Source organism: Schistocerca americana, chromosome X, assembly GCF_021461395.2.
Source record: "Schistocerca americana isolate TAMUIC-IGC-003095 chromosome X, iqSchAmer2.1, whole genome shotgun sequence".
Lineage (NCBI taxonomy): Eukaryota > Metazoa > Arthropoda > Insecta > Orthoptera > Acrididae > Schistocerca > Schistocerca americana.
Window position 1 is genome coordinate 601,024,200 of NC_060130.1, and position 16,569 is coordinate 601,040,768.

General features: G+C 38.6%; 1 protein-coding gene across 1 annotated transcript in view; it reads right to left on the reverse strand.

Annotated features, from left to right (window-relative positions):
- Positions 1–16,569, reverse strand: part of LOC124556586 (cyclin-dependent kinase 10) — a 114,055-nt gene that overhangs the window by 56,161 nt on the left and 41,325 nt on the right. The window lies entirely within an intron of this gene.

Genomic DNA, 16,569 nt, shown 5'->3' on the forward strand with positions numbered 1-16,569 from the left:
AGTTAACAAATTTGAAAAATGAATGGATTAATACAATTTTATACAAAATTAGATTTGTTTATTTATGTGGTACTGTTATTAATTTGCCTTAGTGGCTCTACAGGTTGGTCCTGTTTTTCTGACAATTAAGATGACATTTCCCTCTGGAAATGTTTACAACATGTAAAAGTGTCAAGTGGTGCCTTGTTTTGGATTACACAATTAACTGCATGCCTCCTTTCAGCATACTGGATGAAGTTGTTCCCAGCTTAGAGATAGGCAAGGGTGTACAACATCCTACATGATCAATCATTGTAAATCACTGTGTTTTATTCCCACCACAACCTTCAGGTGTAGGGCACTGTTATTTTGTTAATATTAATGCAATCTTAGCATTAAGTATTGTGAAATTATCCACCTTCAGTTCATATACAATACTGTGGAGCACAGTAATGATGTATTTATAAGCAAGCAGATAACAAATCAAGGATAATTCCAGTAGAACAAACTATGTGTTCTTAATGTATCAAATACTATGGTTCAATACTCAGACATTTAATTACAATTACTGTAATCATGGTAATGTTTTTTAAGTAAACAATTTTAACTTGCCACTGCATTATTGTACCAAAAATGTTGGTGAGTAATAAGCATCCTAATAGAACACAGATATTCAAATGAATATAAGGTTCTGGTAATCAGTTACTTCAAGATTTCAAGTGAAGAGGAAGTAGCTATCTGTTATTGCAAGGCTGTATCAAAGCCCAAGACAGAGAAGGCATGGATATACATGGCATGGAGAATATGATGATTCATTTGTAGCTAAATTCCTGTGTGTATATTGAAATTGAAGCAAAACATGAATCTTGGAGTGGCAAGTACAAGGCATATCAGAGATCTTAGGTGTCTGTTCTGATAGGAAAACTATTGAAAGTTAAATTGCATCGATATGCACATGTTTAATAGCAGTAAGCAGGTGGTTCTCATGCTAATTCATCTGTTAGTAAATGGGTAACAGCTGCAAGAAAACAACAAGACATGCTGTTAGCAGCATAAGTCAACAGCAAATCAGTCTCATTAAATAATGGACGTGTGTGTGTATGCGTGTAATGCATATTTTGTCTAATGAAAACATTTACCAAATAGTCACAATGACACTTTGGAAATCAGATCAGATAAGTAAATTAGTCATGTCAGTCACATCATATCAGCAGCAGTCACTCCAGGATTGCATGAACAATAACTTCACCCTGAAGCTGAATATTCACGAAATTGTTTGTAAAACCTGCTCAGAAGCATCAGACTCATTTATTTTCAGAATTTAAGAGCACATAATGAAATCCATACTGAACCATGAAAATTCTATCTGATATTGCAATATAACAGTAATGATCTACAACAGTTCCATTAAAATGTAAACAATCATACCAAAAATCAAGTAATATGCAAGACAAAGTATAGTAAACAATTTTGACTTAATTACAGCTGTACAAAAAGGACCACATGAACTCATTTTTGAAAGTGACAAATTGAAATACCACACCAATGTTCTTTTTATTGTAACAGCATTATTCACAGCAGATTGCCCATGCCAAAGATTCAGTAGAGACTTCCATCAACATCAATGAGGGCACGAAGTCTGACTGTTTAAATGTATTTCATAGCAATAAATAAATTAGGTACTGATATTTTAGATGTTACTAAAGCCAACTAAAATGGCTTTAGAAATATATGGGATTGTCCACTGCTAATACCATTTACATCTGTTATAAAAGGCAAAAGCTGCCAAACACAAATGACAACTGTTCCTTTAATCAAAGATTTTCAATAACTTGAACTGTGCATAAGAACTTCATGTTATCAAATTGTATTACATCACATTTTACATTAGAAAGTTGCATCGCAAGAATCTATGTTCTGTAGTGTTTAATTTCTTACACTGCCTATATCATCTTAGTGCAGAAGTATTCTGCATATTGTCCTTTGATAGACACAATCAGGCCCACATTCAAATGGAATATTATACACATCTAGGATTTGGAGCTGACATCTCCAGACAGACATAACTGATCCTTAATTTTGGGACACAGACAGATAAGAAGTCTCATTGTGTGTTTCCATCACACCTATTCAGTCTTGCTGGACATCGCACCAAGAAAACTATAGAAAATAAATAAATAGAAAGATCTTTCTCTACTGTCACTCTACAGGTTTCAGTCCTAATTAGCTAGACGAGTGAATTTCAATAGGCCTAACTCAAAACAGCATTTTTTCTAACCTCATGTATGAACTTCAGCTTGGACAATAGATTTTTTGCGTTCGAGTTGATTCACTCTTTGCACGAGAGTGATCAAAACTACGGAGAGGTCAGTGTTCCGCTGTGTTATAGTTCAATGTGGGTGCATCTCATAAAACAATTAGCTCAACCATCATATGGTTATAACAGTAGAAAGTCATGGATGCAGGCATGTCACCCATCACCATTTCCCTAATAAATTTAATACCAAAATAGATGTGATTCATATAGTCAGCAAAAGCCTTGAACACTTCGATGCCACACTGTCAAACGCCAGAAGTAGATGCATTTTCCAAAGGACTCATGTCCCAGGCTCTGTCCTCAAAATATTCCTAAGTACTAGTACAACAATGATATGACAAGCTTATACACATTAGTCAATGACAGAAAAAGCAATGACACACTTCCACTGGTATTACTTATAAGTACAAGTTTTCAAAAGGATTATTGTCCAACACTATCGCTCAACCAAAGTGCAAAACTGTGAATAAAATAACAAAACTTAACATTCAAGCCATTTGTATCCAGTTAATATCTGTACAAAAGCTGGAGAGAAGCCCTTCTAGTACATCAATGGTCAAGACACTTTGGCAGATAGTCTAGTCTTCTTGAAAACATTTTAAATACTGCAAGTTTCATAAAATTAATTAATAACTTTTTGCCTGTCTTTCTATAAAATTTTAGGTATAACTTTCTAAACTTTGTGAGGATGAACATGCAAAGAAATGTAGCTTCTAGGCCTAATTCTTAACCACAGTGTGATTTGTGACTACGTCCCTGCATCATTAGCATATTTGCTCATTATGGTTGGAAAACACATTGTCAAAACATTGGTGAAAAGATCAGTTTTCCCGGATGGCTCTCTAGAAGGTTGCCAGAGTACCCAACATTTACCGAGTACCTCAGTGAAAGCTTGTGGATTGACTGACGTGTTGTATGATCTTCCTGTGACATTACATGAAATTTTGCTGGTCTTTAGTACGCAAATTTATTTATTTGTCAATTTTGGTGGGACCGTGTGAATCAAGGCTCTTTGGCTATGGTATGAGTCAGCACATAATTTACGGAATGCATATTAGAACTTGTATATACAAAGAATTAAAGAATTGATAAAACAAGAAAAAATTAGACAGTTCATGGGACGTTCAAAAAGAAACAAGCCGGAGGCATAATTACAGAAACCAGTACCTGTATGTTAGAAGTATTGACCCTGGCTGTTGAGACACTTGTCCCACTGTGACACAAGGTGGTGAACGGCCATCTCACAAAATTCCCGGGGCTGTGATGTTATCCAGTTCTGCATGTACAGCTGAACACGTGATCCGAGGTCAATCATTTGCCCCTCAGAGCCTTTTTAAGGGGACCAAAAATGGGGCAATCACAGAGAGAGAGAGAAAGAGAGAGAGAGAGAGAGAGAGAGAGAGAGAGAGAGAGAGAGAGAGGTCTGGACTGTATGGAGAGTGGCCTAGAACCTCCTATTTGAATTTCTGAAGGAGCGCTGCGACTGTGTTGGCCGTATGAGGCTTTGCATTGTCATGGAGCAGAATGACTCCATGGATGAGGCTGCCTGGACATTTTGATTTGATCGCTTGGCGAATGGTGGTCAAGGTTTGTGAGTAACACTGAGCATTCACTGCTGTCCTATGCTGCAGGAAGTGACTCAGAAGGGGCCCATCTTGGTCATAGAAGAATGTCAGCATAACCTTTTCAGCACTCGTGTGGATGGCCTTGGCTTTTTTTGGTGGAGGTGACCCTGGATGTTTCCACTGGATACTTTGTCATTTTGATTCTGGTTTGAAGTGATGACACCATGACTCATCTCCGGCCACCACTCGTGTCAGGAACGCATTCCCTTCCCAAGCACAGTGCTGAAGATTAGCAAGACAGTGGGCCACTCGACATGCTTTCTAGTGTGGTTGAAGACTGTGGGGCACCCATAGGGCACACACTTTGCGCATGTCCAGTCATTCCTTCATGATGGTGTGAACACTTCTGACAGTAAATCCGACCACGGTGGCTATGGCTTTCACTGTCACTCGGCAGTCCTGGCTAATGAGTGCATCCACCAGCTGGACGATGTCATCGGTAATGCACTGTGGTGCTCTAGACCATGCATCATCGGTTAATGACACCCGTTCTTCACTGAAGTGCTTGTGCCACACCTTGACCCTTGCATGGGATACACTGTGTTCACCGTACACTTTTGACATTTGTCGATGAATGTCCATTCCTCCTACTCCTTCCACTGTCAGAAAACGACCAACACCTCTTTGCTCTTGTTTTGATGCCTCCATGTCACTGTTTGCAATGCGACTGGCAGTGTTGGACGACCGATGCATGCTGCTGCTAGCCCTGTATAGTCACTTGAGATGCACGCATGCCATCTAGCAACACGATGTCAAGTTCCATGCTCTGATCAGAACCACACCTCGTTACACACGCCACAATATTACCCTCCTGTCTCTGGTTTGCGCATTACAGACTCCAGCTCGTTTCTTTTTTAATGCCCCTTATATACAAACAACACGTCACAGGGAAAAGTTCTGAACTACTCTGAGCAACTCTTGTTCAGAAAAGAATATGTATGCCACAAGGAAACCTTTCAACTTGGATTTGTATACTTGGAGTTTAACCATTACTTTTTTTATTTAGTTTTTCTGGAAGTGCATCACTGTTGAGCATTTTCTGTAATCCCATAATGTTCCAACTTCTGTATACGTACTGGATGGTCCACACCATCAAATTCTTTATTTTTTCCCATGAAAACAAAAATCGAGAAAATACCTTCTGTTCTCAACCTATTATTTAGCTTTGTTTGTGCATCACACTCAAAAGAATAAGTTCAGTTTTTTGAGGATACTCCTTTCCCGATAACAATCTGCGAGTGTGACAACAAATTATGTGTACTGAGACATGCCATTACCATCTTACACACTGCTTTCTCAAAAACTTTGTGAAAACATCGGTATCTCAGAGATTGACTGTTTAGTGTCTAGGTTCCCTTTTCAACCCTTTCATGAAGTGATTTCCCTAAATGTTTCAAACTGACAGGAAACTGACCGTACCCAAAAATATATTGCACAGACAACTGAGTACAACTAATATATGGTGCACTAATCTCCATGAATCCACTCAAAACTTCTCATATGGGTGCCTCTGGTCTTACATGATTTAATAATTCATTCAGTTTCATCTTTTCTTGTTTCCTGCAGCTGCATGTGATGTACACAGTCCACTCACATTAATGAGACCACAGCCTATGTTCGACATCAACATGCCATAATCACTCACAGACAGCAGATGGTAACACTAGCAGTGGAGGGTACATAAAATGCGTCAGTGAAGTCTTTGTCATAACGTGTAAATGGGAGTGATTTATCTGACGTCCAATAAGGCATGATCTTTGGCTTTCAGGCAAAATGTGGAAGCATTTTCAAAATGGCTAATTCATAAAACTGTTTGTGTGCCCCTGTGGTTAGTATCCTGTGCATGGCAAAATGGCTCTGTCCAAAACTGGCACCGAGAAAACTGTGCTGCACCATGGGCCATAGATGAACTGAACCATACAGAAGTGTAAGGGTACGCGTGACTTCTTGTTAGTATGAACGATTAGTACAAGATATTGCTGCTGTAAAGTAGCACTGCCAAGATGAAATGATAGGTTGTCGGGATCAGATTGCCTTTTAACGAACCTGTGTTTTGTGAGACTGTGCAGGGTGTAAGCCAAAAGTTAATTGCTGCAAAGTACACAATTGCAAATATGTTCCATTCGAGGAGGAATGATATCTGGAATAAGTTCCATGCTATGACCAATACTTCAAATTAAAAATGTGCAAATTTCATCCAATGCAAACAAAATGGTTGTATTCTTGTTTATTCCACCTTCATCATGAGAAAATGCTCCTGCTGCGTCAAATGAAAACTGGGCTCAGAGCAACATCACTGTTATATCCCCGTGACAAAAAAGTTCACTGTTTCTGTATTCATTTGGTCATGGTAACATGTGTTTACGGGACAACACTGAGTTCATTTTTGTAATTTATTTTAATAATTAATCACCATTTAGAAATTTAACTTCACCCTCATGTCATGTTTTCTGGTACTGCCATTAAAAATTCAGCAACACCTCCAAAGTGTTTATATGGCAACGTAATTGTTGGAGATTCTCTGAATAGATATTAAATATTAAAATAAATTTATAGCAGTTTTCAAAAAAGTTTTACCTATATAAATATACGTATAAAAGAAAAATTTCATTGCTAACTGCTCTGTAGTTATAGTGGTATAACATGCTTCTGTCATTTAGGCAGATCAGACACTTTGTGACATTTCAAATTGCACTTGGGAACGGCTATAAAGCCAAAATCATGATTGTGTGAAATAAACAAGTAATAATATACAGCTTAATGGAAGAACTTTCTTTCAAAATGGTTATGTACGTTGTGGGAGTGGTGTGAGTCCACAGTTATACGTACTTGTGAACTCATGTACTCGCTTTCCTTTCTGAGCAAATTAAATCGACATGTACACAACAACAGACTCAGGTGATGAGTGCGCTGTTGCAGAGACTCACGGGTCAAGCCTATGGGAACATGGAGGTGGCGAGTTTGGGGATGACAGCACAGGACTTGCTGGTGACTTTAAAGTGCGTATATGGAGCTCATTTTTGATCTCTAGTGTGCAGTTCTGCAACAATCGCTGGAAGGGACCAGGTCGGAGAAGGTAATGTTATGATCTGGTGAATGTTTTGAGGGCATTCTCTGGGTGACCTCATCATTTGGGAAGGCACAATGGATCAATGCAAGTATGTTTTTATCCTTAAATGCAGTTTTTTTTTTTTTTTTCACCTTGGCATGATGGCATCTACCAGCATGACAATGCAAAAGTCACACAACTCGTATTGTATGTGCATGGTTCAAAGAGCACCAGAATGAGTTTACTGTACTCCCCTGGCCACCAAATTCCTGGATTTAAACCCAACTGAGAAACATAGTGCAGCTGCCATGGCACTGGAGTCAGCATGGCTCCACATCCCTATCAGTACCTTCCATTACCTCATCGACTCTCTTCCTGCACATCCGCACTGCAAAAGATGGTTATTTAGGTTTCTGAGAGGTGGACACATTACTGCGACTGGACCGTGTATTTGTCTCTGAACACAAGCTTTCAAGAGTTCTGTATATTGAACTGCACCAATAAAATTTTTATTTAACTTGCAGACTGTTAACAGAAAGTGATTACTAAATAATTCACACAGCTCTGGTGGATCACCAAAAACTTCAGTTTTTCACAAGAGAGGTGTAATATGTCAAGCACCCACATTTTGCTCTGATATCTGTCATAACCGATCATATAGTTTTAATTTTGGCCCGAGAGCTTTCTATTTTCTTGGTGTAATGCATGTTTGATGACATTTTTCAGCACTTTGCAGTAATGTCTGCAGTGAAATTCTGAAAGTGGTGTCTGACTGTCCTCCATATTATGATACAGCTCCTAAATAATATTCTAATGCTATTAGTTATCCAAATTGGTTACTTATTAGCAGTGCATATCTGCCTACATTTTTTTAATGGCAAAAAGAGTTATCAAAGAAAGAAGTAAAGGTTTGAATTACATTTGTTGTTTAAGCTGTCTGTATTGTAGACTTCTTGATATGTTAGTAGAGTTCAGTCAGGAGGCAGGACATTACTGCATAGTCCAATTGATGGTAAAGGGGAGGGGGAGAGTGTATGTCTATTGAATTATTACTTTCTGAGACAAAAGCCAGTTTTGGGGAGTTGGTTATCAACTTTATTTGCAAGTAGATGGCTAGATTTTGCTGTCAAATGAGAGATACAGTTATTATTATTATTATTATGAACCCAGTAGCAAGATGGTGTGATCTTCATCAAAAGATATGAACTTGGCGAAGTCTGTTAATGTGAAAATAAACATGATTTTTTTCTATGAAGCTAAAGCATTTCATTCTGTGTGATTATTTGACACTCATACTTATGAACTAACATCTTGAAATTTGCTGTTTCTGAGATTACGAAAATGCCCAGTTTGGAATTAAGGTGGAGACTATTCACAGTATATTGTTTCCAATCCAATGGTTGGATCTTGTGACCTATATGTGACCAATCAGATTATGAGACTGTTCACATCACTTGCACAGAATTGCACGGCTGGTGGCCCTTTTCAAAAACCATCATAGAAGCATAGGTGTGGAGGAAGATGATCTGTGTCTGCCAATTAATGTTTCCACACTGATTACAGCACATTGCCTGTATAATGTAGACACCAGTATTGGACATTCGTTCAATGATTTTGCAAAGAGAAGGAGGTAACTCGAAGTATTTCTTCAACTTCAGAAGCATCTGATGTGAAATCTGCACAACATGAAGGATGTAAAATAACTTTCCAACCTGGATTGCAAGCCATTCCCTTGTTATGTGTGGCGTAAGGGCAGGCGGTGTGTAATACGGTCATGCCCAGTTATGATATTCCATGATGTTTTTCTAACAATGTGAGCCAGTTTTTGTAATGTTTCATAGAAGACACAAGAATCAGCGATGTTTCAAAGAAGCAATAATGGGACAATAGCTTTGATGGTGAGTGTGCCTTGCATTTTTCTATTGACTAACTCTCAGATCTGTTGTGAGCTGATCATGTCCCATAGCTCATTGCAATACTGTCCAGAAAATAAGATACCTTTCATGTCAAAAGATGAGTCTTCAGTTTAATGGGACTTAGAATCTACACAAAATTCAAAATATGCTTCCTAAGCATGTTTTCCACAATGGTGGTTATTTTGTGCACATCCTGTTGACAATAGAGATTATGGCAGTGGTATCAATTATGAATCTAAGAGTATACCTTTCCTTTCATTATTATTAGGCTTGCACTTTTGTTTTCTGGATAATCCCGTGTAACTCTTTGATAGCATACAGCAGTGTGTGAGCACAGACCACTGCAGCAGGGCATCAGTTATCCTAAACAACTGCGGACAGGGGCAAAGGTGGGAGTCAGGGAAGCTAGGATAACTGATTTTTTGGACACCAATCATTTATGAAAATGTAGAATGAAACACTCAATTACACACAAAGCTGTACATATACAGGATTCATAAAGTATCAAAAACTTATTTAGTCTTGATACTAAAACTTTACAAAAAGTACATACGAATATGGGTCCCAAAATCCTTTGTTATGGAGTTATGAAAGGAATTCCCTGTAATGACCTCTGATCATATAATTTACCTCAAATGTGCACTTTCACTCACATTCTTGTTTACAGTTGCTCATGGCATCTCTTTCGTTTTGTCTGATTGTCATTTGTTCTATTTTACAGTAACTTCCACAACAAAACATCATCACAATATAGTCAGTGTCTGAAATTACAGGATACACACAACATGTATGGCCTAGGAGATGGGAATGTGGATGAAGCACATCAAATTTATGCTGAATATTATTTTGGGAGGTAGTTACTTTACATAAGAATGTTTGTACGATTCTACCAATGCTTGCAAGAAACAGGCTCACTTGCAGATGATGGAAGACCACATGATGTTTGAACGCTTGAGTTTGAAGAATGGGTTCTTTGTACTGTGGATGAAACACTATCAACTAGTACAACGAGAAATGTGAGAAGGGTAGGCATCAATCACGTGCATGATGATCTGAAATATTATGCATGAAAATCTTCTGCAACCGTATCACCTTCAACATGTGCAAGGATTAAATGAGGCAGGCTTTCCACCAAGTGTGTGCTACGTTCATGCAATTCCTTAGCATGTATCTTATTCACTCATGAGGCTGGCTTTTCACATGATATGATCTTCAATCATCATAACAATAGTCTACCCTTGGTAGCAGAGTGGTCAGCATGACAGAATGTCAATCCTAAGGGCCCGGGTTTGATTCCCGGCTGGGTCGGAGATTTTCTCCGCTCAGGGACTGGGTGTTGTGTTGTCCTAATCATCATTTCATCCCCATCAATGCGCAAGTTGCCGAAGTGGTGTCAAATCGAAAGACTTGCACCCGGCGAACGGTCTACCCAACAGGAGGCCCTAGTCACATGACATTTACGTTTACATCACAACAATCACATCTGGGCTCGTAAAAAACCTCAGGAAGTGTGGCAAGGCAGAAAACAACAGAGGTTCAGCCCCAACATGTGGGATGAAATCATTCATGATTATCTCATTTTCACACCATCGTACTGGACAAACATATCTAGCTTGTCAGACACGAGTTGATTCATTTTCTTGATGATGTACCTCTAGAAATCATCCAATGAATGTGGTTTATGCATGATGGCACTTCACCTGAGGTTACACAGGTAGTTTGATAGTATCTCAATAACCAGCGGATTGATCGAGGGTGATCCATAGCATGGCCTGCCTTAAAATCCTTAGCATATTCAATTCCTACATCCAATGCTAATGTTCTGAGAGAGCATATCCAAAATGGATCCAAGCAGAAATTGAACTTACCAAGAGTTTCATCACAGCATACAGCAAAGTATGCAACACAGGCTCCAGAGATGCAAAGAATCAGGAGCTGGTAACTGGGCAATTTTTGTAAATGTAAATGTGTTTGGAAAAAGCATAATCTTTGTGCCATGAATAATACATACTTCATACCTCCCCTACAAAGGATTTTTGGACCCATGTTTATATGAACATTTTGTACTGTTTCAGTGTCAAGAGTAATCCCTCAAGTCTGTGACATGTTTTTACACACAGTGTATATTTTGTATCACAACCCACAAATAACACAGCAAACTAACAATGTAGCCTAGTTTCCATGGCCACTACATCATGCCTACTGTTGTGGAAATAAATCCACAATTTGTTTTTCATTCAGAGTCCAGGCTAACTTTTTCCCACTAAATTTCGCTAACATTTTAAAGATAGACTCACAGTCTTCTCATTCTTGTAACTACTTTATAATCATCACATGATAGTGACAACCTCCCTCTTTGGATAGTCTGTTTTCAGCATTATCATTATTACTAGGCTCTTTCTCATTGCCGCAAGCGTCTTGGTTGCTCCTAACACTGGCAATTATTGCATCATGAGTTAATACTTGAAAGCCAATGTCAACATCACATGTGGACCAATCCTGAATATTTTCCTGATCACTTTCTTCAAGTCCTGAAGAGTCTTTAATCAACCAAACCAGTTTAAAAACAAACTGCTATTTCGTGGCTCTTCAGGTGCAATGATGGACTCGTGTGAAGGAAGGAGCTTATTCAAACCTTTTGCTACCGTAATGTCCTTGATAGTAACTAAAACTTCAGCTGCCATATCACAGCATCCTTCAAGAAATGTTCAGTTGTTGAATATTAGTCAAGTTTTTCACCATAGATGTCCAATTCCTCAATTCCATGCCTAGGCTGGAAATGCACAATACAGCCAGTAGTTGTATTAAAAACAGTATTACTTCCTTCTATCTTGTTAATTCCAAGTGTGTTTCACAAATCAAAGGCCCATTTATAGCTTGTTCTTGGGTATATATTCACATGAACCATGTGTAAAGTGTGATGTCTAAATCCTGGTTTTCTGTCATTTTCATTCCTTCTTTGGTGCAAGCCTACACCTTCACTGTCAAATACACTCACCAGTTTTATAATAATATCACTGTTCTTTCTAATGTCTCATATTGTTGCATTTACATCTCTATATTCCCAAGCAAAGCTTGATCCACAAGCACCTTTTGTCACTGTCTATTACATTAAGTTTACTGGAAACACCGAGAGCAATGCATTTACGTTTAGTCACCATTTCAACAACAGTAGCCTGACCAGGTTCAGTCATCAATGCATAACAACAACAACAACAACAACAACAACAATGTGTGTGCTGAAACTAAAGTTTGGAAGGTAGGAGACGAGATACTGGCAGAAGTAAAGCTGTGAGTACCGGGCGTGAGTCGTGCTTCGGTAGCTCAGATGGTAGAGCGCCTGCCCGCGAAAGGCAAAGGTCCCGAGTTCGAGTTTCGGTCGGGCACACAGTTTTAATCTGCCAGGAAGTTTCATATCAGTGCACACTCCGCTGCAGAGTGAAAATCTCATTCTGGAAATGTGTGTGCTGTTGGGCAGGCAGGGGGAAATTGCCAAATTGGCCAGCCAAGTGCCAGCAGAACTTCTAAATGGCGCAAACAAAAATTAAAATTTGCCAGCTGGAATGTTTACACTGTACCAATATTTAGGATGATTGGTATTTACATAATTGATGCTCTATTGTATATTTAAACGCAATTACCAATGGTTAAAAGATAAGGGTAAGGAAAAAACTGCCAATACATAAATTCTGAGAAATGGGAATTATTGTAAAATTATGTGGTTGATGTGGTTGTTCTTCTAAAGTGGAACATAAGTGTTTTATCTAGAAAACTAAAATTCTATGTGAAATTTCTGTATACAGGCATGTATCCACCATATAAAAGCTGTCTAAATAATGAAGACGATGGAAGGGGTATTGTGCATGGCCAAACGCTGTAACGAAGTTGGACTGCTTACCACATTTGAGACATAGTGGGATATGCAGCAATGTGCGGTAATGGAGCACCAGTATCATTGGAAAACAGTCCACATAACTAATCCTTGTGGATACACAACCAGTTTTGGTTTTGTGAAGCCATCTATATCTACATCATACTCTTCAAGCCACCTAATGGTGTATGGTGGAGGGTACTTCTGGTACCACTAACTGATCCCCCTACTCTGTTCCAGTCATAAATAGTGTGTGGTAAGAATGATCATCGATAAGCTTCTGTAATTGGCTCTAATTTCTTGAATTTTCTCGTTCTGGTCATCACACAAGATGTATGTGGGAAAAAGTAATATCCTGTCTGACTCTTCCAGGAAAGTGCTCTCTCAAAGATTGAATAGTAAACCTCTTTATGACATACAACACCTCTCTTGTAATGACTGAAAACTCAGTTTGTTGAACATCGTAACGCTCTTGCGCCAACTAAATGAGTCTGTGATGAAACCTGTTCTCCCTCTCTCTCTCTACCCCCCCCCCCCCCCCAAAATTGATGATTTACATTTCCTGAAGATTCTTCCTATGAGTCTCAATCTGGCATCTGTTTTCCTACTATTTGTTTTGTTTGATTCCAATTAAAGTCACTGTGTATAGTTACTCCTAGAAATTTTACTGTAGGTACAGTTTCCTGTAGTTTCTCATCGACAGTGTAGTTATAAAGTATTGACTTTCTTTTCCTTTGTATATGCAATATATTACATTTATTTACATTAAGGGTCAACAGCCAGAGCCTGCACCATTCATCAATCCTCTGCAGGTCACTCTGCACATCAGTACTGTCCTGGCATTGCTACTTCTTTACAGACAACCGCATCATCTGCGAACAGTCTTAAAGAGCATCCGATGCTTTCTACTGAATCATCTATACACAGTGCAAACAATTATAGTCCTCAGACATACTTTACCTGGAAATGTATATGTTATATTCACTGTTTTTACTCATATTGTCTATATTACACCATTTTAATATGCAAAAACCTCTGACAGTGATTAGACTATCAGTTAAAACTAGAAGTACACAAGTTTTTTTTATTGTTTTCAAATAAAATACTACCATTATCATATTCTGTTACATGAATAGTGGAAAGATTAGCTCAAATGTTTGCTCAGTGAACGGAATTTCCATTAGGTCCCACAGCTGAAGAACATTCCCAGTTGATAAAATTTTGACCTCAAGTAACGAAGAAGTGAAAATGTTCTACTGATGTTCTAAAGATTTGTAAAAAGTTGACTGTGATAATTTTGTGGGTGTATTGGAATAACACCACCGAGTGCACTGTGATTTGGGAAGACTACATTAAAAGACATAGAACATCCAAAATCTAGTCCTACTAGAAACGATAATATGATTCATAAACCAGAATTTGTGGTTTTTTTAAGTGTCTCGGTGTTACATTAAAGGATACAATTCTTTTTGGCACACATGTATGAAGAAAAAAAAAAAAAGGGAAGCCGGTGCAGCTGGTTTGCTACAATGCTGTATTTGGGAACTGTTGTAACTACAAAAATGAGGGCAGGGCATCCTTGACCTGAGTGAGAACAAATTTAAGTATGAAACTGTTAACTGTCAGTGTACATTCCTTTCATTGGAAAATATTTCTCATAAAGTGAAACAATACTTGGTTTTGCCAAAAATCTGCTGTGTAATATCTTCATGAATGCCTTCATTACTTTCAAATTTTGCATCCGCAAAACTAGACTTTTAATTTTGTCATATCAGCATTATACATATGATGAGGCATTCTGTGCAGCTCTATAGAAGCCTTAATGAGGACTACTTAGTGAGCTGGCACATTCTCAAGAGAGTCTAGCAAGACTCTAGAAAAGTTTCTCATGTTCTATTCTACTGTTTCAGATAGGTAGTAGCAGGCTGAAGCTTGAGATGGTGAATGGCACCGATCACTTAGATGAAGAGCGCAAAATACAAAAGGCATCTGCCTTCTGATTTTCGTGGGCACATGCACATCCTAAGGCATCAAGAAATAATTAATTTTGTAAGGAGAGATGTGTGACAAGGAGGGAGGGGGATTTTAGGGGAAAGGGTTTGCTACAGTAAGTTGGCTCAAGTAGATGTGGGTCGCAGCAGTTATGCCGAGATGAAGAGTCTTGCACAAGACAGACTAGCATAAAGAGTTGCATCAAGTCAGTTTTACAGCTGACCATGTGAAAAACAGGAAGACATAAGTGTATCTTGGTTTTTCTTAGATCTGGGCATCTTGTTGAACTGTGACAAATGAAGGGACTGGTGATCTGCTGGGAAAGCTCATGCCTGGAAGCCACAGAATGTTTTTGTCATCCTTTAACCTAACCTTCACCTCAAAATGACGTGAAAAATCATCAGGAATGATGCGTGGGGTAGGTTAGGGACATGCAAATCGCCAAAATGGCGTCCAATTGAAAGACTTGAAGCAGACCATTGAGCCACGCAAAATCATTACCTGTAAAAAAAAGACTTCTTACATTTTACGAGGGGTACTCTACTCAAAATAGGAAGTCGATGATGAAGTATGAAGAGACAGAGTATAAGCTTTGGTTGGACCAGTAATGGGGTGAAATTGTGCACTGTCTTTTCAAAGGAAACACTCTGATCTTCATCTTACTTTCTTTAGGGAAACTGTGGAAAACCTACAGCTAGGTGGACAGACAGGGTTTTGAATCCCTCACCTGCCTAATGTGAGTTTATTGTGGTAACCATGGCGCCACCTCACTCGGTCTTATTCTAAAAGTAAAACAGAATTTATTACTCCTAGAAGACAGGATGTTCCATGGCATTCTGGAAAAGAGACATGGACAGATACAACATAGGACCCTACCACATATTAGTGCAACAGGAAATACAATCTTAATGAGATTTCAGTTCAGGGTTATGATTACCCACAGACCTTACATGAAGAAAAACTTAAAATATTTGGTCATTTGCCTTGCAGCAAGTTTAGACTCCATAGCCCTCCATGCTTCTCTTTTCTCTGCTTTCCTTTTCATTCTTTGATATCCTCCTTGTGGTCTACTGACATCGTCTAACATCTGGTATTTTCTTCCGCCATCCCCTCTTTTCCCCAGAATAAATTCTGCAATTAAATCTACTCCAAAGCACTCGTCTCAAATTATGTCCTATCCAGTTTATCCCCTTCTCTTCACTGTCAGCAACACCCTCTGATCTACAACTCTTCTCAGTACATACTCATTCCTGACTTTATCAGTCCAGTTGCTCTTCTCCATCTTGCACCATATCCCCATTTCACAATCTTCAATTCTTCTCTTGTCCTGCTTTCTCAATGTTCATGTTTCTGCTTTGTACAAGGCCACACTCTTTATCATGGATTTCGCTTGTTGCTTTCTAATTCTGTGTTCAACCCACTACCTAAGAGTCTTTTCTGCTTTTGAAATGTCTCTTTTACCAGCGCCATTCTGACTTGGATGTCCTGTTGACAATGTGTATCTTCCCGAATTCAACTTCACAAAAGCTTGTCTAATCTCATCTGCTTTATGGTTTATGACTTTATTTAATACTTTGCTCATCTTTTCTTTGTTTTTGTTTTTTTGTTTATTTTCATACCATATGCTACACATGCTCATTAAGATCATTTAGCATTGGATTTCTTCATTTTCTGCAATGATCACCATGTCATCTGCAAATCTATCATATATTTTCAGTCCACCTTTCCTGATGCCTCTTTTCCTATCCAAATACCTCTTCAGTATTTCCTTCAAATAAGTGTTAAATAGGAGCAGCAAGATGTAACAGCCCTGTCTGCCC